General features: G+C 38.5%; 1 long non-coding RNA gene across 1 annotated transcript in view; it reads right to left on the bottom strand.

The window, feature by feature from the left end:
- Positions 1-15,309: 15,309 nt before the first annotated feature.
- Positions 15,310-20,162, bottom strand: part of LOC114672630 (uncharacterized) — a 36,377-nt gene continuing 31,524 nt past the window's right edge. The window contains exon 3 of the long non-coding RNA XR_003723028.2: positions 15,310-15,629. This is a non-coding gene — a long non-coding RNA (uncharacterized LOC114672630). The remainder of the gene's footprint in view (positions 15,630-20,162) is intronic.

The following is a 20,162-nucleotide window of genomic DNA, read 5'->3' as shown; positions in this document are numbered from 1 at the left end:
TCATCCAGGTTGCTGCAAATGTTAATTCACTCCTTCTAATGGCTGTGTCCACTGTGTGTGTATATATATATACACCACAGTTTCTTTATCTACTCATTGATTGATGGGTATTTGGATTGGTTCCATGATTTTGCAATTGTGAGTTGTGCTGCTATAAACGTGTATGTGCAAGTATGTTTTTTGTATAACGACTTCTTTTCCTCTGGGTAGATACCCAGTAGTGGGATTGCTGGATCAAATGGTAGTTCTACTTTTAGTTCTTTAAGGAATCTCCACACTGTTTTCCATAGTGGCTATACTAGTTCACATTTCCACCAGCAGTGTAGAAGTGTTCCCTGATCACCACATCCACATCAACATCTACTGTTTTTTGATTTTTTGTTACAGCCATTCTTGCAGGAGTAAGGTGGTACTGCCTTGTGGTTCTGATTTGCACTTCTCTGATCCTTAGTGATGTTGAGCATTTTTCCATATGTTTGTTGGCCATTTGTGTATCTTCTTTTGAGAATTGTCTATTCATGTTCTTAGCCCACTTTTTCATGGGATTGTTTATTTTTATTCTCACTGATTTGTTTGAGTTCATTGTAGATTCTGGATATTAGTCCTTTGTCAGATGTATAGATTGTGAAGATTTTCTCCCACTCTGTGGGTTGTCCATTTACTCTGCTGACTGTTCCTTTTGCCTTGCGAAATTGTTTAGTTTAATTAGGTCCCAACTATTTATCTTTGTTTTTATTGCATTTGCTTTTGGGTTCTTGATCATGAAATCCTTGCTTAAGCCAATGTCTAGAAGGGTTTTTCCAATGTTATCTTCTAGAATTTTTGTAGTTTCAAGTCTTAGATTTAAGTTGATTTTTTTGTATAAGGTGACAGATGAGGATCCAGTTTCATTCTCCTATATGTGGCTAGCCAATTATTCCAACACCATTTGTTGAAAAGGGTGTCTTTTCCCCACTTTATGTTTTTTGTTTGCGTTGTTTGCTTTGTGGAAGATCAGTTGGCTGTAAGAATTTGGGTTTATATCTGGGTTCTCCATTCTGTTCCATTGGTCCATGTGCCTGTTTTTATAGTAGTATCATGCTGTTTTGGTGACTATGGCCTTATAGTACAGTGTGAAATCAGGTAGTGTGATGTCTTCAGATTTGTTCTTTTTGCTTAGTCTTGCTTTGGCTATGTGGGCTCTTTTTTGGTTCCATAGAAATTTTAGAATTGTTTTTTCTAATTCTGTGAAGAATGATAGTGGTGTTTTGATGGAGATTGCATTGAATTTGTAGATGCTTTTGGCAGTATGGTATTTTCACAATATTGATTCTACCCATCCATGAACATGGGACGTATTTCCATTTGCTTGTGCCATCTGTGATTTCTTTTAACAGTGTTTTGTAGTTTACCTTGTAGAGGTCTTCTAACTCCTTGGTTAGGTATATTCCTAAGTATTTTATTTTATTTTATTTTATTTTATTTTATTTTATTTTATTTTATTTTATTTTTGCAGCTATCGTAAAAGGGTTTGAGTTCTTGATCTAATTCTCCGCTTGGTCGCTGTTGGTATATAGAAGAGCTACTGATTTGTGTTGATTAATCTTGTATCCGGAAACTTCACTGAATTCTTTCATCAGAAAACTGGAGGAGTCTTTAGGATTTTCAAGGTAAACGATCATATTGTCAGCTAACAGTGACTTTTTTAGTTCCTCTTTATCAATTTGGATTCCCTTTATTTCTTTCCTGTCTGAATCCTCTTGCTAGGACTTCCAGTGCTATGTTGAAGAGGAGTGATGAGAATGGGCATCCTTGTCCTGTTCCAGTTGCAAAGGGGATGCTTTCAACTTTTCCCCATTCAGTATTATGTCAGCTGTGGGTTCATTGTATATGGCTTTTATTCCATTGAGGTATGTCCTTTGTATGCTGATTTTGCTGAGAGTTTTAATCATAAAGGGATGCTGAATTTTGTTGAATTTTTTTCTGCATCTGTTGAGATGGTCATGTGATTTCTGTTTTTAATTCTGTTTATATGGTGTATCACTTTTATTGACTTGCATATGTTAAACCATTCCTGCATCCCTGGTATGAAACTCACTTGATCATGGTGGATTATCTTTTTGATATGTTGTTGGATTCAGTTATCTAGTATTTTGTTAAGAATTTTAGCATCTATGTTCATCAAGAATATCAGTCTGTAGTTTTCTTTTTTGTTATGTCCTTTCCTGGTTTTGGCATTAGGGCTATGCTGGCTTCATAGGATGAATTCGAGAGGGTTCCTTCTTTCTCTATCTTGTGGAATAGTGTCAAAAGAATTGGTACCAATTCTTCTTTGAATGTTTGGTGGAATTTTGCTGTGAATCCGTCTGGTTCTGGACTTTTTTTGTTGATAATATTTTAGTTACCATTTCAATCCCACTGCTTGTTATTGGTCTGTTCAGGGTATCTAATTCTTCCCAAGCTTAAAAGCTAGGAGGGTTATATTTTTCCAGGAATTTATCCATCTCCTCTAGGTTTTCTAGTTTATGTGCATAAAGGTGTTCATAGTAGCCTTGAATAATCTTTTGTATTTCAGTGGTGTCAGTTGTAATATCTCCTGTTTCATTTCTTAGTGAGGCTATTTGGATTTTCTCTCCTTTTCTTGGTTAATCTTGATAATGGTCTATCAATATTATCTATCTTTTCAAATAAACAGCTTGTTGTTGCATCTATCTTTTGTATTTTTTTGTTGTTCATTCGTTTGTTTCAATTTCATTTAGTTCTGCCTTGATCTTGGTTATTTCCTTCCTTCTGCTGGGGTTGGGTTTGGTTTGTTCTAGTTTCTCTAGTTTCCTGATGTGTGACATTGTAATGTCAGTTTGTGCTCTTTCAGTCTTTTTGATGTAGCTGTTTAGGGCTATGCACTTTCCTTTTAGCACCACCTTTGCTGTATCCCAGAGGTTTTGATAGGTTGTGTCATTATTGTCATTCAGTTCGAAGAATTTTTAAATTTCCATCTTGATTGTGTTTTTGACCCAGTGCTCATTCAGGAGCAGGCTATTTAATTTCCATGTATTTGCATGGTTTTAAAGCTTCCTTTTGGAGTTAATTTCCAATTTTATTCCACTGTGGTCTGAAAGAATGCTTGATGTAATTTTAATTTTCTTAAAATTATTGAGGTTCATTTTATGGCCTATCATATGGTCTCTCTTGGAGAAAGTTCCATGTGCTGTTGAATAGAATGTGTATTCTGCAGTTGTTGGATGAAATGTTCTGTATATATCTGTTAAGGCCATTTTTTCCAAGGTATAGTTTAAATTCATTGTTTTCTTGTTGTTGTTGTTGTTGTTGTTGTTGTTGACTTTTTGTCTTGATGACCTGTCTAGTGCTGTCAATAGAGTATTGAAGTCCCTCACTATTATTGTGTTGTTGTCTATCTCATTTCTTAGGTCTATTAGTAGTTGTTTTATAAATTTGGGAGCTCCCGTGTTAGGTGCACATGTGTTTAGGATTGTCATATTTTCCTGTTGAACAAGGCCTTTTACCATTACGTAATGTCCCTCTTTGTCTCTTTTAACTGCTGTTGGTTTAAAGTTTGTTTTGTCTGATGAAAGAATAGCTACCCCTGCTTGCTTTTGGTGCCCATTTGTGTGAAATGCCTTTTTCCACCCATTTACTTTAAGTTTATGTGAGTCCTTATGTGTTAGGTGAGTCTCCAGAAGGCAGCAGATAGTTAGTTGGTGAGCTCTTATCCATTCTGGAGTTCCGTATATTTTAAGTGGAGCGTTTAGGCCATTTACATTCAATGTTGGTGTTGAGATGTGAGGTACCATTGCATTCATCATGCTATTTGTTGCCTGTGTACTTTGTTTTATTGGTTTTGCTTCTTGTATTTTTGTTTTATAGGTCCTGTGTGATTTATGCCTTAAAGAGGTTCTATTTTGATGTGTTTCCAGGATTTGTTTCAGGATTTAGAGCTCCTTTTAGCAGTTCTTGTAGTGGTGGCTTGGTAGGGGTGAATTCTCTCTCAGCATTTGTTTGTCTGAAATATACTATATCTTTCCTTCATATATGATGCTTAGTTTCGCTGGATACAAAATTCTTGGCTGATAATGATTTTGTTTGAGGAGGCTGAAGATAGGGTTCCTCTCTCTTCTAGCTTGTAGGGTTTCTGCTAAGAATTCTGCTGTTAATCTGATAGATTTTCGTTTATAGTTAACCTGGTGCTTCTGTCTCTCACAGTTCTTAAGAATTTTCCCTTTGTCTTAACTTTGGATAACCTGATGACAATGTGCCTAGGCGATGATCTTTTTCCAGTGAATTTCACAGGTGTTCTTTGTGCTTCTGTATTTGAATGCATAGGCTAGGGAAGCTTTCTTTAATTATTCCTCCAAATATGTTTTCTAAGCTTTTAGAATTCTCTTCTTCCTCAGGAACACTGATTATTCTTAGGTTTGGTCATTTAACATAATCCCCAACTTCTTGGAGGCTTTGTTCATTTTATAAAATTCTTTTTTATTTGTCTCTGTTGGATTGGGTTAATTCAAAGACCTTGTCTTCAAGCTCTGAATTTCTTTCTTCCATTTGTTCAATTCTATTGCTGAGACTTTCCAGAACATTTTGCATTTCTATAGGTGTGTCCAATGTTACCTGAATTTTTGATTGATTGTTTTTTCTTTGAGTTATCTATTTCCTTGAATATTTCTCTCTTCACTTCTTGTATCATTGTTTTGGATTTCCTTGCATTTGGCTTTGCCTTTCTCTGGTACCTCCCTGGTTAATTTAATGACTAACCTCCTGATTTTTTTTTTTGAAGTAAATCAGGGATTTCTTCTTGGTTTGGATCCATTGCTGGTGAACTAGTGTGATTTTGGGGTGGTGTTAAATAGTCTTGTTTTTTTTTTTTGTATTACCAGAGTTGGTTTTCTGGTTCCTTCTCATTTTGGTAAGCTCTGTCAGAGGGAAGGTCTTGGGCTGAAGACTGTTGTTCAGATTCTTTTGTCCCATGAGGTGTTCCCTGATGTAGTATGCTCCCCGTTTTCCTATGGATGTGGCTTCCTGTTAGCCAAACTACAGTGATTGCTGTCTGTCTTCTGGGTGTAGCCATCCAGCAAGTCTGCCCCGCTCTGGGCTGGTAATGGGAGTTGTCTGCACAGAGTCCTATGATGTGAGCAGTCTGTGGGTCTCTCAGCTGTGGATACCAGCACCTATTGGGGTGGAGGTGGTTGGGGAGGAAGGTTGTGCAGTGGACTCTGTGAGGGTTCTTAGCTTTGGTGGTTTAATGATCTATTTTTGTGCTGGTTGGCCTCCTGCCAGGAGGTGGCACTCTCCAGAGAGCATCAGCTGTGGTAGTATGAAGAGGATCCAGTGGTGGGCGAGGCCCTAGAACTCCCAAGATTATATGTCCTTTGTCTTCTGCTACTAGGGTGGGTAGGGAAGGACCCATCCGGTAGGGGCAGGGCTAGGTGTGTCTGAGCTCAGGCTCTCTTTGGGTGGATCTTGCTGCAGCTGAGTATTTGGGGTGTCTCCCAGGTCCTGCAAGTGCAATCCGCTTCCTTCATAGGGTCTGTGGGTCCTCTCAGGATTGCTGATTTGTTCTTGCAGTCCATCTGGAGCTAAAGTTCACAATGTGAGCCTTCCAATGCTGCTCTGTCGGTACAAGTCAGAGCTGCATCTAGTCCTGTTTCCCATCCATCTCATGTGAGAATCTGCTTTCCTCCACGTTTCTCTCCAGCCTCTTTCAGGCTTCCTACGCCACCATCCCACATCGCTCCTCAGCCCCTCTGCTTCCTGGTGGGAGCTGAGGATCCTCAGGCTCCATCCAGTACTTCTTTGCTTCAGCAATGGGTTCATGTCAGCAGCAGCTGTGGTCCCAAATTTTATTTGGATTTCATTAGTTTCCTTTAATGTCTTATTCCTGTTCCAGAATTTCATCCAGGATACCACATTACATTTAGTTGGCAAATCTCCTTAGATTACTTTGTACTGTGGCAGTTTCTCAGACATTTTTATGCTCTTGACAGTATTGAGGAATACAAGTCAGGCATTTTATAGAACGTCCCTTAGTCTGGGTTTCTTTGATGTTTTCCTCATAGTGAAACTAGGGTTATGGGTTATGAGCTTATGGAGGGAAAATCTCAGAGATGAAGTGTCATTCTCATCATAGTATATCAAGGGTACATGCTACCAACATGATTTATCACTGAGGATGTTAACCTTGATGACCCTACCAATAGTGTTTGCCAGGTTGGAAATGGATTAATTTTCAACCAACTCTTTTTTAGCATTCAGAGAAGCAACAGGACAGAGGTTTGAGGTATGTGATCTGAAGTCAATACATGTAAGTTCTTATTTTGGCCTTACCAACTTCCTGTGGAACTTCACCCTTCCACGTCTCATCTGTATTCTGCGGGGTTTAGAGAATTATTAAAAGGAAAAAGGAAACATACTGAGTTCTTCTTTATTTCATAAATTTTATGTTCTCACTTTGTATGTTTATCCCACTTTTATCAGTCAGAGTCTCATCTGAAAGAAAGATGTGTAATTTGAGGAGAATATAATAAAGGAAGTATTGACAATGGTGAGGGCTGGGCATAGGGAAACTCAAGGTTTGAGGGCAGCCTGCTAGGTCTAGTATGAGCAGGGTGCCTGTACTGACAGGGTGAGAGGAAGATGTTCTGTGGGGACCCCAGAGACACACATACAGAAGGTAAAAAGCTCCCTGGACGGGGCTGTGAGAATCACCCAAAGAACACAGTCAGCCCTTGGCAATCCTGGAGGCAGGGAGCTGATGGGTTAAGTCCCCTGACCTCATGCTCCTTCCCCCCTCCTCCCTCTAATCTTCTGGATGAATCCAACCGGAAGCCAGAAGGCAAGGAGGGTCATGGAGATCAGACACCTGGGCCACAGGGAAGGGTGCAGAAGGTTAGAAAGTGTATCTGGAGAGACCTGTCCAAGATATCCAGCACACCTATATTTTGAATACTATGAGTTACAACTGAATCAATTTAGCTCAGCATATAGCATGTTCAACATTATTTAATACAACTTTTACTTGCATATTTGCAGAGTCAGAGGACTCAATGAATTTCCAGACAGCCCATGTAGATGTGGTATAGTTCAAATTATTGAAGTCTTCCAACTACGTTTTCTATTATTTAATCTCACACAATAGGTCTGATTTATCTTCCATGTCATAACTTGAAGTATGTACAGATAGCTCCAGCAAGCTCTCTGGAACAGCAGATGCTCTGTTCTCCAGCTAAAAACCCCAAGTTCTTTGAAAATCAGGTAGGATATTGAACCAGTACTTTAAAGATTCACCCATATCTCAGATCTGTAATTCATTGGAAGTGCAAACCACTTTTCCCAAAATATTTATAACCGTAAGTTTCACTGATGTTGCATTAAGAATTAACATAAAGAGAAAAAACATTAACATAAAGAGATTAACTGAAAGAAGATCAAAATCCTGAGGTTATGGGTCAAAAAGCAGAGGATTAACTGCCTCTGTAAGGGCCATATATACAACAAATTGTCAATCAAAATGGCACCGGGAGGGGAAGGGGTAATCTGAGCCAGCTGGCAAGTGAGTCAAGAACTTCCAGTTGCATCAGATAGCCAACTGTCCTTTGCACAGAAATGATACCGTCTTGAATTTGATTTGAAGGAAAAGGCAAATAATACAAAAAATAAACTTTGAACATGTTGCTTTACATTTGACAGATCTTAAATATGTCTTATGTCATTTGCAAGATTGTGATGTAGACATTATTATGTCTATCACAAAGATGAAGAAAAAGAGGCTTGACTCACTAAGCACCTGGTCCAAAGTCACACTGTCCTAGCACAGGACCAGGCACATATTGGACACTCAGCAAACCAATCTGACGGAACGAAGCTTAATTAACTTAAGTGCTGAGCTAATCTTCTAGAAAGGGCTGCCTGACCAGTTTCTACTTCCTGGCACAATTCTTGGGCACAGAGAGAAGTCAGCCAGAGCTCTTTTTTTCATATTGTAGCCAGAGACTCATTTGGACACCTGAATGAAAGTAATTTTTATATTATCTAATGACTATAACTCACTTTCTATTACTTAATAAATGCGATGAATAAAACAGTCCTTGTGAAGCCAGACAGCATTTGCAAATGGGTTGCTGTGACTTGACAGATGGATTTGGAGCCCGAAGCAGGGACCAGAGTTGCTGAAAGCTGCAGGTGTCGGCAGAAACTGACTTCCGAGTCATTTCTCTTTCCTTGGACGGTGATAATCTGGGCTTTTTAAATGATTAGAAAATCTTAAAAGTGCTGCTTAATTGTTTTAGTTTGTATATAAGAATCAGCTAACTGTTGGAATACAGAAAGTTTTTTTTCTTCACTCTTCCTAGCTAGTTCTAGCTTCTCTCTTGACTTTGAGAACTATTTAGCACTCTGAAAATAAGGTCATGAGGCCACCTGAGAATATCCTGTATACCTTAGTCAGGAACTGGGGAACTCAGGAGAAGCCACAGTATTGCTTTTTTTTTTTTTTTTTTTTTTTTACAAGCTATGCATTGTTTAATTTGTTGAGTTTATGAGATATTTTAAGTATTCTAAAAAAGATGGATTGGGGTCTTTAAATACTATGCCATGGTCAATATAACAGAAAATAACCTGGGTTTGGAGTTAAGAGTCTTCGGATTTTTAACATATCACTTATATCAGTTTTTTTTTTTTTTATCGGCCTGTTTTTAATTTTTAAAAATGTCTCCGTGTCCTTTATGAAAAAGTTACTTTGTTTCAGAATTCACACTTTAGCACAGTGGTTCTCAATTTGGGCTGCACATTAGAATCTCCTGGGAAGCTTCTAAAAGCTATAAATGCCCAAGTCAGTTAAAGCCTATGTGTGAGACCAAGGTATTTAAATATACAATACTCGCATGCATCTAAATTAAAAAGCTACTGCTTAGCCAATCAGAATGGAAGGTTCAGTTTTACAGGAACACAGAAGTTTTTTTTTGTTTTTGTTTTATTTTTTTTAGACAGAGTCTCGCTCTGTCGCCAGGCTGGAGTGTAGTGGCTGGATCTCGGCTCACTGCAAGCTCTGCCTTCTGGGTTCAAGCGATTATTCTGCCTCAGCCTCCCAAGTAGCTGGGACCACAGGCACGCACAACACCACCCAGCTAATTTTTGTATTTTTAGTAGAGACAGGTTTTCACCATGTTGGCCAGGATGGTCTCAATCTCCTGAACTCGTGATCTGCCCACTTTGGGCTCCCAAAGTGCTGGGATTACAGGCGTGAGCCACCGCGCCCGGCCAGGACATGGAAGTTTTCAACGTTTACTCTAAGCCTCCCATAGGTGGGAAAGTTGAAGCTCAGAGAGATTCATAAGCTTGCCTAGAACCATACAGCTTGAAGCAGAATTCAGGTCTCCTGAAATCTAGGTCATAATATTTCCTGTGGTAGTATAGCATTCGTCTCAGTTGCTCATAAGCTGCCCAGAGAAGACAACAGAGTTTGGGGCAACAATGGCTTAATAAAATAATCTAGAGGGAGGCTAGCAGTGAAGTTAGCCTCTATAATGGCCTGCACTCTGATTACCAACACCAAAACCTTGTATTTGACATAAACCAAGAGCCATGTAATCACACATCCACCAGTGAGGTCAAGCAGACAACTGACCTGCATAGGATAGCACAGAGAAATAGGAACCAGGATCAAATGGAGAGTCGTGTCCACCCAAAATCTTTAAACTTCCAAATTGTAACAAATTTCAGAGTAAACAAATCAAATTGATGAACTGGATTCCCTTATAGGCTGCTAGTTTTCAACCTTTGACTTCAATGTCAACTGATATATTACAAACTTCAGTCCTAGATTTAGGAGGAACTTCACAGTATGATGTGACCCGGCTTTTTGCCTTTAGTCTGGTTTTGTATCATCTCCATTCTAGATCTAAGGAAACCAGAGGCTGAAGATGTGGAGTAAAGATGCAATGTCTCATGACAAGTGGGTAAGAACTAGAAGATAAGTCTTTGAATTCCTTGCTTCATGGCTCTTCTGGGTGTTGGAAGAGTATGAAACCTGAAGTTGGAAAGAAAGAGATTCAAAATAATAGTGACACCACTTCCTAGCTGGGAGACTGGGGCCAAGTTACATTTGCCTTAGCAAGCCTTGGCTTTTTCCACTATGAAATTTAAAATAATAAAAGTAGTGACTTCATAATGTTGTAGAGGGATTAAATAAAACAACACATGTTAAATGTTTAGCTCAGTGCCAAGTACAGCGTGAGGATTTCTGAACCGATGCTTTGTCATTGCTGTTTTGTTGTGCCTTGTTGCTTCCTATTTCAAAGTAATGCATTCTTAGAGTTCCTGATTTTTTAAGGACCAGCTAATTTCAAATTGGCTCTCTCTCCCCCAGCAAGCCTAGTGTCTCTGCCACCAGAGTGCAAACACACTTGAGTTCACCATATTGAGAGCTCCACCTGCAGTATGTTCTAATTGGCAGTGTGGTGTTTGGAACTAGGGCATCACAGCTTTAGAACTGACTGGTATGTACCTGAGGTCAGGGACCTGGTGCACTGCCACTCCAAGATGTGACAACCCCTTTTTGTAATGTATTCTTGAGAAAAGATGTAGTTATATGAAGAAAGTAAAGGGAATCAGAAGCTTGAAAATCTTCAGGCCTCCTGGACCCTGGAAATGACTTACTTTTCCCATGGCCTGAGTAAGAGGAGTTTGGTCTGGAAGTTGGCTTGTGTTCGTTCCATCTCTGTCTCCTGTGTCTTGCCCCAGCCTGGTCCCATCTGTCATCATCTAGCAGACCTAAGGAGAGACATGTGAGTGTGGAGCGATGGGGGCGGACACATTTTGCAAGCCTCCAGGAAGCCCCAAACTGTGTTACTAGAGTTCACTCTTGGTGATTCTATGCGGGATGAGGCTTCCAAGGGTTATGGGACGTGGACTTGAAAGGAAACTCCTGTTTCCCATTCAGTGCATCCAGCCTCAGGGGAGGGAAGAATAAACCGGCATCTTCTGATGTGGGTTGCTGTGTTGCACAGCCTCTTCCCTGTCCTTGGTGCGGTCCGTGTTGATAACCACAAGGTGGCATTGCAGATTAAAGTGAAATACCACAAACTTGCTTCCCTGTTCCCAGGTGAGGCTCTGGTATTCATTCCACACCTGGGAGTTAAGAGGATATTTATCACAATCTGTTCATTTTACAGATGATGATATTGAGGCCAGAATCAAGGCATAATCTGCCTAAGCGAGTTGTGGTATAGAACATAAATCACCCAAGTACTAATCAGAAAGGGAAATGCATTACCCATTATTAAGTACCCAGGTAATGGAAGTTGCCTCTCAATGTAACAAAGTGTGAAATATGTCAATGTGTATTTTAAATGATTATTAGTATAAGAAATTCAAATGTATCCACCATGAGGGCAGGGATTGTGCCTATTTTGCTTGCCACGTAGAAGATCCTGGAGGTTTTTTGTCTGTTTGTTTTCTTTTTGGAGTATTGGTTTATGTTTTCTAACTTGTATAGATTTAGATTTTTCAGCTCTAAATTAGAAGTTATTGGGGGCACACATTACTTTCGCCTTTATCTCTCACTCGCTCAATTAACAAATGGTTATTAAGAAGCCAACAAATGTAGGGGCTGGGTTGTGCCCCTACTAGGAACCTGGCCCTGTTTTTGGTACTCAGGGGATGACAGGGACACTGAGGACCCTGCCCTGCTGTTATATGTCCACTGTGAACTCACACATTGACTTTTCAAGATGATGGAGATGGAGCAGGGATGTTTGGGCTGCCTTAACCCTTACCTTAACTCTCACTCTCTGGCTCCTCCACAGAAATCAGGGTCCAGCTTAGTTTCTGACTCTAGGAGAAGTCAAGTGGTCTCTGAAGTTCATTGCAGCATCCAGACCCCTGGATGAGCTTCCTGACGTTGCTCTGCTGCAATACTAATACACAAGGGTTCCTTCTCATTCCAGGTTTGTCACTCTCTGAGGTGCCTTAAAAAAAGTTACTTTTCTTGGGACCTCAGTTTCCCTGTGTTTCTCAAAGCCAAATATCCTAATTTTCTAGATCATCTAATACCCTCCTGTCATGAAGTTTGTAAGCAATTGAATCGCCTCTCCTACTGCTTCTGCTTCTGTTCAGATTCCTTTATAGCAAAACATTGGCTGTGCAATGAGGAGTCCCTAATGACTGAATGTGGAATGTTTATTATTTGGGAAGCTCTGAGGTTGGGACTTCAGGGAAAACGAAATGCCATCATGCTGTTTTAGAAAAATGCTCTCCCATCAGAGGAAGAGTCAATGATTCTCAGTAGGAAAAGTTAAAAAAAAAATCAAGTGCCCAGATGAAGCTTAGTTTTGTTTTATATTTTAATGCTCAAATAAGCCAAGTGACCTCACTTGGGACACTGAATTTCTTAGAGTAATATTCAAGAGTAGATAGATTTTCTGGTTCCAAATTTGAAAATTCCCACGGGTAAAAATCTCCACAGCAAGTAAAACCACCAATGTTGGGGAGGGGAATAACATTAAATCATTACAGGTATGGGTATTTTTTAAAGTGATACATACTAATCATACATATTTACGGAGTGCTTGTGATACATTCACACAATGTGTAATCACTGAAGCAGAGTATTTAGGATATCCATCACCTCTACCATTTATTATTCATTTGTTCTGAGAACATTTTAAATCTTCTTTTCTACCTATTTGAAATATATAATATATTGTTGTTAACTGTAGTCACCCAACTGTGCTATCAAGTCCTGGAACGTATTTCTTCTGTCTACCTGTATGTCTGTACCCATTGACCAACATTTCTTCATCTTACTCTACTCTTCCCAGTCTCCGGTAGCTATCATTCTACTATCTACCTCCATGAGATCAATTTCTTTGGTTCCCACATGTGAGTAAGAACATGCCATATTTGTCTTTCTCTGCTTGGCTTATTTCACGTAACATAATGTCCTCCAGTTTCATCCATGTTGCTGCAAATGACATGATTTCATTCTTTTTATGGCTGAGTCGTATTTCATTCTGTGTATATAACAGATTTTCTTTATTCATTCGTCTGTTGATATACACTTAGGTTGTTTCCGTATCTTTGCTACTGTGAATGGTGCTGCACTGAAAACGGGAGTACAGGTGCCAATTCGATATACTGGTTTTCTTTACTTTGTATAAATACCCAGTAGTAAGATTGCTGGGTCATATAGTCGTTCTATTTTTAATTTTTTGAGGAACCTCCGTATGTTTTTTTTATAATGGCTGTACTAATTTACATTTCCATCCATAATGTATAAGAGTCCCCCTTTCTCTGCATCCACACTAGCATTTTATTTTGTCTTTTTTATAATAGCCATTCTAACTGGGGTGAGATGATAACTCATTGTGGTTTTGATTGCATTTCTCTGATGATCAGTGATGTTGAACATTTTTTATGTACTTGTTGGCTATTTGTGTGTCCTCTTTTGGTTAGTCTTAGCAAAATCCTTCCTTCGTGTAACTGAGCTCTGGATTTAGTCTCCCAAGGCACAAGGAGATTTAACTGACAGTTCTCATGCTGTCCTGCCACCCTCACTTCAGCTCTGAGTGTTCCAGTATTCTAGCTTAGAGCTGTTTTTGTTCTTTCACTAGTTTCTCATATAACATTGTTTCTAGGCCCCTTTCCATCTGCTCCAGTTGTCCAATGTCCTTTTTGAACAGTGGTGGCCAGAACTGCAAAATTCCCATGTAATTCCCCCATGCAATTTATTTGTGTCCATCTCTGTGCTAAGCAAAAACAATAAGGAGATGTAGAAGACATGGCCTGTGTTTTTGAAGAGCTCTTCTACAAAACAAAGCTATCAAGTGGCAGGTAAACACAGAAACAGAAACAAAAGGCAAAAGTTTTAAGGTGGTTTTCCACGGATGGGACAGAAATTAGCACAGAGAGCAGACAAAAGGTTCTTAGTACTCATTTGTATTGTCAAGTTTCTGGGTGTTCTTATTTTATTCCTAATACAGTATGCCATTAAAATGCATGTCTACATTTATTGCCAATGAATGTTACCCACATGAATATTAAAGGGAAATAAATTCTCAGTGGGGAGCAAGGCTGGTTATATTCTTTCTTTTGTTTCCCTCCTTTCTTATTTTAAGTCAGGGGTAGCCAAGTGCTCAGTGTAGACATTTTGTTTCATTAATCCCTTTCTTTTTTGAATATTGACACAGCTGAGACTCAGAGAGAGAATGGTGTTTGCACCCAACGCAGAATGGACCAAAGTGCTAGATTTCCTTTGCAAAGAAACTCGTCTTTGCAGTAAATGTGTGTTTCTTTTTTTTTTTTGGCTGATAGCACTTGGCACTTGTGAGATCATCATCAGGCTCTGGGTGTGAATGCAGCTTCATGGCCTCAACCTTTGCATCTTTGCTGACTGAGCACTGTTCTTGCCTGTTCAAGGCATAGGTGGAGGGAGGAATAATTCCCCAGCTATTTTGGAGACCCCTTTGCTTTCTCTGTAATTAGTGTAGAACCCACATCTTGGCCACACATTTGTAGACCATGTTACTGGTTACAGAGCAAAGTCATGTCCATCATTTTACTTCCTCCTCATCATAGCCCTGTGAGGCAGGTGAGAATACCACCATTTATATCTAAGGAGACTGAAGCTTTCAGATTGCAAGAGATAGGCCCTATCCCATGCAGGAAAGACCAGGCAAAGGGGCAGAGGCTGAATTTGATCTCAGGGCTTTTGACCTCAAAGCTCTTGGTAAATTTTTACACTTTATGGCTGCCTCCAAAACATTCACCTTTGTGTATAATGTGTAACCATCTGCAAAGCCCTTGACACGTAATTCTAGTTCAGTTATGCCTCACAACAGCCATATGGGTTGATGTGCCTATTTTACAACCAAAGTGCATTAGCTTTCCTTGAATTTCTTCACTTTGTGTTTGGGAGAAAAAGGACAATTATATAAAGTTGAAGAATAGAATTGTGTGTGTGTGTGTGCGCGCGCGCGCATGTGTGTATGCATATATGTATGTATGTGTGTTTAATCAGCACAAATCTCCTTCCTGTGTTTTAGAAAATCTAGTGGGGCAAAATTAGAAGCAATTAAATTTCCTCTGCTTCTCTTCAGTCCAGGACACTGAAAATATTCCTTTACAAAAAATGTACCCCAAACCATATAAGATACAAAATGTTTAAACAAAATTCACATTATTTTCAATATAATCCTCTCCCATGGGTAAAAATGGGAATTATGTGTTTTTTAAAGATGCTAAATATGTTAATCAAAGTTTGATTCTCTCAGTTAACAATAACTTATGCTTCCTGGCAATTTACAATTGACCAAAAGATTTTGAATATCATGTATTTAATTCTTCCAGGAATCACACAAGGTAGACATTATCATTTCCACTTTACAGATGCAGAAACCAAGGCATAGAGATGATCATAAATTTCCCAACCACTGAGTGACAGAGCTCAGTCATGCAGAACTCAGGTTTGCATGACTCAAATTATGTACAAGTTCTTGGAATTTTCCATAAGGGACAACTGCATCTTTTGCCCGTCAACAACTAGAAACGACTCAACGACTCTTTCTGTGAGCAAATGTCAAGGTCTTAACCACTTTAGTTCAAGTAAGTTCCTTTTTTCTTTTTTAAAAATCAGGTTGCTGGAGATGGTACACAAAATAAGAGAAAGAAGGCCTAATTCATTCTGTCAGCTCAACTTGTAGTCACTTGACATGTGAAAATTACAGATGACAGCTTCTCTATCTGTGACTTTGACACACTAAATCATAAATGTGCCTCTCACGTCTTTGCTGAAACAGCAGGAACAATAAGTGTCCAATTGCAGCACTGGTAAGCAGTCAGGACCAAAATTATTAGAGGTGTCAGTGTAAGTAATATTCATTCCACCCAGTACAAACCAGTTTTCAGATTTGGCAGTGAACTTCTGAGAGCCTGGACTTGGGTTGCACCAGACCCTGGAGTTAGAGTGGACTCTGAGGAAAAATATAAAAATCGTCAAAGCATTTCATCCTATAGTTTGATAAGTTCAATAACATTATGTAATTAGAAGACATCTTATTCACCCTCTAATTCGTTCTTTCTATGTCGCAGATAAAATTACAGAGGCCCAGGGAGGGAAATGATCTGCCTAATATCCCACAATAGGCCAATTGTGAAGCTGGACATTTGGCTCCTATAGAGACCTTTTTTCTTCCATTACACAGTAGAGATTCACTGCACTCCTATCCCATATCTGGTTCCTGAGTAATGACACCAAAGAAAAAACAAACACATGAACCTGCCCTTCAGGCTGATGAGAAAAACCGATCAGTTAATAGAATAATGATGCATGTAACAATGACTACAATAATTTAAAATAATAACACCAGCCAACATATATTGAGTGGAATCTATTATTCTTATAGAGATCCCAAGAGGTAGATGTGTAATTATCTTGAAGAGGTAAAAGGAAATAGGATACTGGAGGTTAAGTATCAACCAAAGTTATGGTCTTCAAGTAATGGAGCTGGGACTGTGTGTACAACTGGTGGTTTGGGTAATCAGAGAAGGGGAAACGCCCATAGCATCCTAGGAGGAAGGAAAAAGTGATGCCTGCACTGGGTTTTCAAGGAAAAATAGAAATTAGACAGGTAAAGAAGGAAAAAGAATTTTAGAGACTGAGGAAGAACATATACAAAGTTAGAAACGCTTGTGTCACATCAAACAACTGGAGGAAATTTATTTTTTTGGAATATCGGATTTGTGTGGGAGAACAATGACGGCTGAGGATTGGTCAGCAAATTTGGGAATCTCAGATTATGAAGCGTCTTGGTCAACACTTCTAAAGAGCTTAAATTTTATTTTAATGCAATTTATTAAGGGCAATGGGGTGTTTTAAACAAATGAGACAGCATGACCAGATTTTCATCTTAGATTGATATTTTTAATCAACAAGCAGAGGTAGAGTGGTCTGAAGAGCTTAGGAAAGAGTCAGGTAACCCACTGCAGAAGAATTTGCATCGACAAGGATGTGCTGATGAGTATGCTCCATGGATAGGAATTAAGAGTCAAACCATAACTGTGGTACACCTGGCATAATGTGTCTGCATGCGTTCACATTCATTTCATGTATACATATACATATTGCATATATTATGACGTCATAATACATATAATATACAAATAGATAATTTACATATATATGTACAGGCATAGAGTATAGATCAATTACAATTCTTCCAGTAACGCATAGTCACTCTTCTTACAACAAAAATGAAAAAGGATACTTTCTAAACACTTTAGTCAAACTTACAAAGCTTTTTGTGTCTGTTCCTGTTCACCAATCTGGCCTCATTCTTCACCAATGTACCCCCAGTCTACCCTCTAGGCACACTGTGCTTCGTTTTTTACCCTTTCTAAGAAGCTATGCTCTCTTTTATTTCTCCTCCCCTGATTATTTCCCACTTGACATTCAGCTCTCAATGTAGATGTCACTTTCTCTAGGAGGTAAGTCTGCCCTAACTCTCCATATTAACTTAGGGGGCCCTGCTATATGATTTCAAAGTACACTCTGCATTTATCCATCATAGCACCTATTGTACTCTACGAAAAAGCCTGTTCTCAGCATTGTCCATGTCTTATTTTTAGCTCCATGATTATTGCTCTCTTGTGTCTTCTTTACATCTTAATTCTTATTGCCTATGCCTAAACAGAGGGTAAGAAATGAGATTTATATGGCCAATAGTAGGCAACCAGTAAATATTTGTTTATATTTATTTTAAATAAAGAAGCAAACTAATGAATAAGTAAATAAGGAAATGAATGGAGTACAGATATACCAGCCAATAAAACTAAAATATTAGAGTCCTCACAGACTCCGTTACATCTCACTATTTGGTGGTATTTGAAGTAATTCTGAAATTTCTACCTTCTTCCCTATGATGCTGACCTGTCACTGGGTTTCTAAGGATCCATTCTATGGCAAGAAAATTCTCACTCGAAATTTTTAGGAAGTGCTTGAAAGAGATGAACCTGCCTTTAGTCACCTGGAAATACTGGGTTGAGCTTTACACACTGAGCTATGACATGCACAGGCTAGAGGAGGCTTTTAAAAGTTTATTTTTTACTTTACTAGCACTTTTGTTGGTTTTAACAGGCCTCATTCAATCACTTTCAAAGAGTAGAATCATTGCTACTGCATCAGTCACACAAGTGATGACCAGGTAGCAATTATAATTTCAATACTTGATATTTTGGCAATTTTCAAAAGTTAAAATGTCTCCAGAGTGTCTAACCAATGTTTTAAGTTATTCTATTGTATTACATTATATTCTATTCTATCCTAGACTCCCTGGTTCTATTCTATCCTATTCTCTTCTAGTTTATCCATTTCCAATCTATTCTATTCTTTTTCATTTACATTTTCCATGCCATGACTCACACTAGGTATTAGCAAAAGTTGTGGTGTTAGCAAAAAATAAATAATCCTTGAACTCAATACTTCAGTAAAAATATTAATTTACAAAAATATTTCAAATATATGTTGATAAGTGCTCTATTCAACCTTGTGCAAAGTTCAGCTCTACACAGAAGAATCCATTTATTTTTATAACATCAAAATTATTTTCTTGGAGAAGATAATAAAAGAAACATTGTTTATAAAAGTGAGTAGGAGTTTGTGAAAAAAAAGGACTACAGAAGGTCATATTCTAGTCAGTGAAAACAGAATATTGAAAGCGATAGGTGAAACACAACGATAAGCTCAAAAATCTATAACTAATGACATTTTGCTAGTATACAAAGTGCAAGGTGCTTCTTCCTTCAGAAAGATTTGGCAGCCATCTCTGGCTTCTTCCAAATTCATCAGTCAACCACATTAAAAATAATAATAGTATAATACCATATACAATGGCATGTACTTAGGTGACTTAACAAATTCAAATTCAAAGTGAAAGTGATGTCTTAGTACTTCAAATTTCCATACATTTGGGTCTTACGTTTTTAATTTTAATCTAAATCCCTTAAGTACAGTGACTGCATCTTTAGTCATCTTCATAGCCATCAGATCAATATACACACTGATGTCAAACTGTGTGTAGGATTTTTTTTTTTTTTTTTTTTTTTTTTGCTATATAAAAATCTACATGCACAATGAGATACCATCTCACACCAGTTAGAATGGCGATCATTAAAAGGTCAGGAAGCAACAGGTGCTAGAGAGAATGTGGAGAAATAGGAACACTTTTACACTGTTGGTGGGATTGTAAACTAGTTCAACCATTGTGGAAGACAGTGTTGTGATTCCTCAAGGATCTAGAACTAGAAATACCATTTGACCCAGCCATCCCATTACTGGGTATATACCCAAAGGATTATAAATCATGCTGCTATAAAGACACATGCACACGTATGTTTATTGTGGCACTATTCACAATAGCAAAGACTTGGAACAACCCAAATGTCTATCAATGATAGACTGGATTAAGAAAATGTGGCACATATACACCATGGAATACTATGCAGCCATAAAAAAGGATGAGTTCATGTCCTTTGTAGGGACATGGATGAAGCTGGAAACCATCATTCTCAGCAAACTATCACAAGGACAAAAAACCAAACATCACATTTCTCACTCATAGGTGGGAACTGAACAATGAGAACACTTGGACACAGGAAGGGGAATATCACACACTAGGGCCTGTCGTGGGCGGGGGTGGGGGTGGGGGTGGGAAGGATAGCATTAGGAGATATACCTAATGTAAATGACGAGTTAATGGGTTCAATACACAAACATGGCACATGTATACATATGTAACAAACCTGCACGTTGTGCACATGTACCCTAGAACTTAAAGTACATTTTTAAAAAATTTACTTTCAATAAAAAAAGATAATAGAGGATACAGTTGTAATAGAGAGTATGTTTAGCAACACAGATCATATAATTAACTTATTTATTCAACCAGTAACAATCACTTATTATGATCTAGCACATTTTAATCTAAAACACGTGTGCCAGACCACAATGACACATTGATATGTTTGCAGAGGAATGGCTAAATGATTGACAATGAATTTAGGAAACATTCCCGGGTTCTCTACTAATCCAAAGACAACACCATTAAGCAGATGGAGTATCTAATTACAAAAACAAATCAAACAAACAAACAAAAAACCTGAGGACACTCATCTCA

The sequence above is a fragment of the Macaca mulatta genome, chromosome 15, assembly GCF_049350105.2.
Source record: "Macaca mulatta isolate MMU2019108-1 chromosome 15, T2T-MMU8v2.0, whole genome shotgun sequence".
NCBI classification, from domain to species: Eukaryota; Metazoa; Chordata; class Mammalia; order Primates; family Cercopithecidae; genus Macaca; species Macaca mulatta.
Note: the sequence above shows the minus strand (reverse complement) of the source record. Positions and strands in the feature narration are given on the sequence as shown.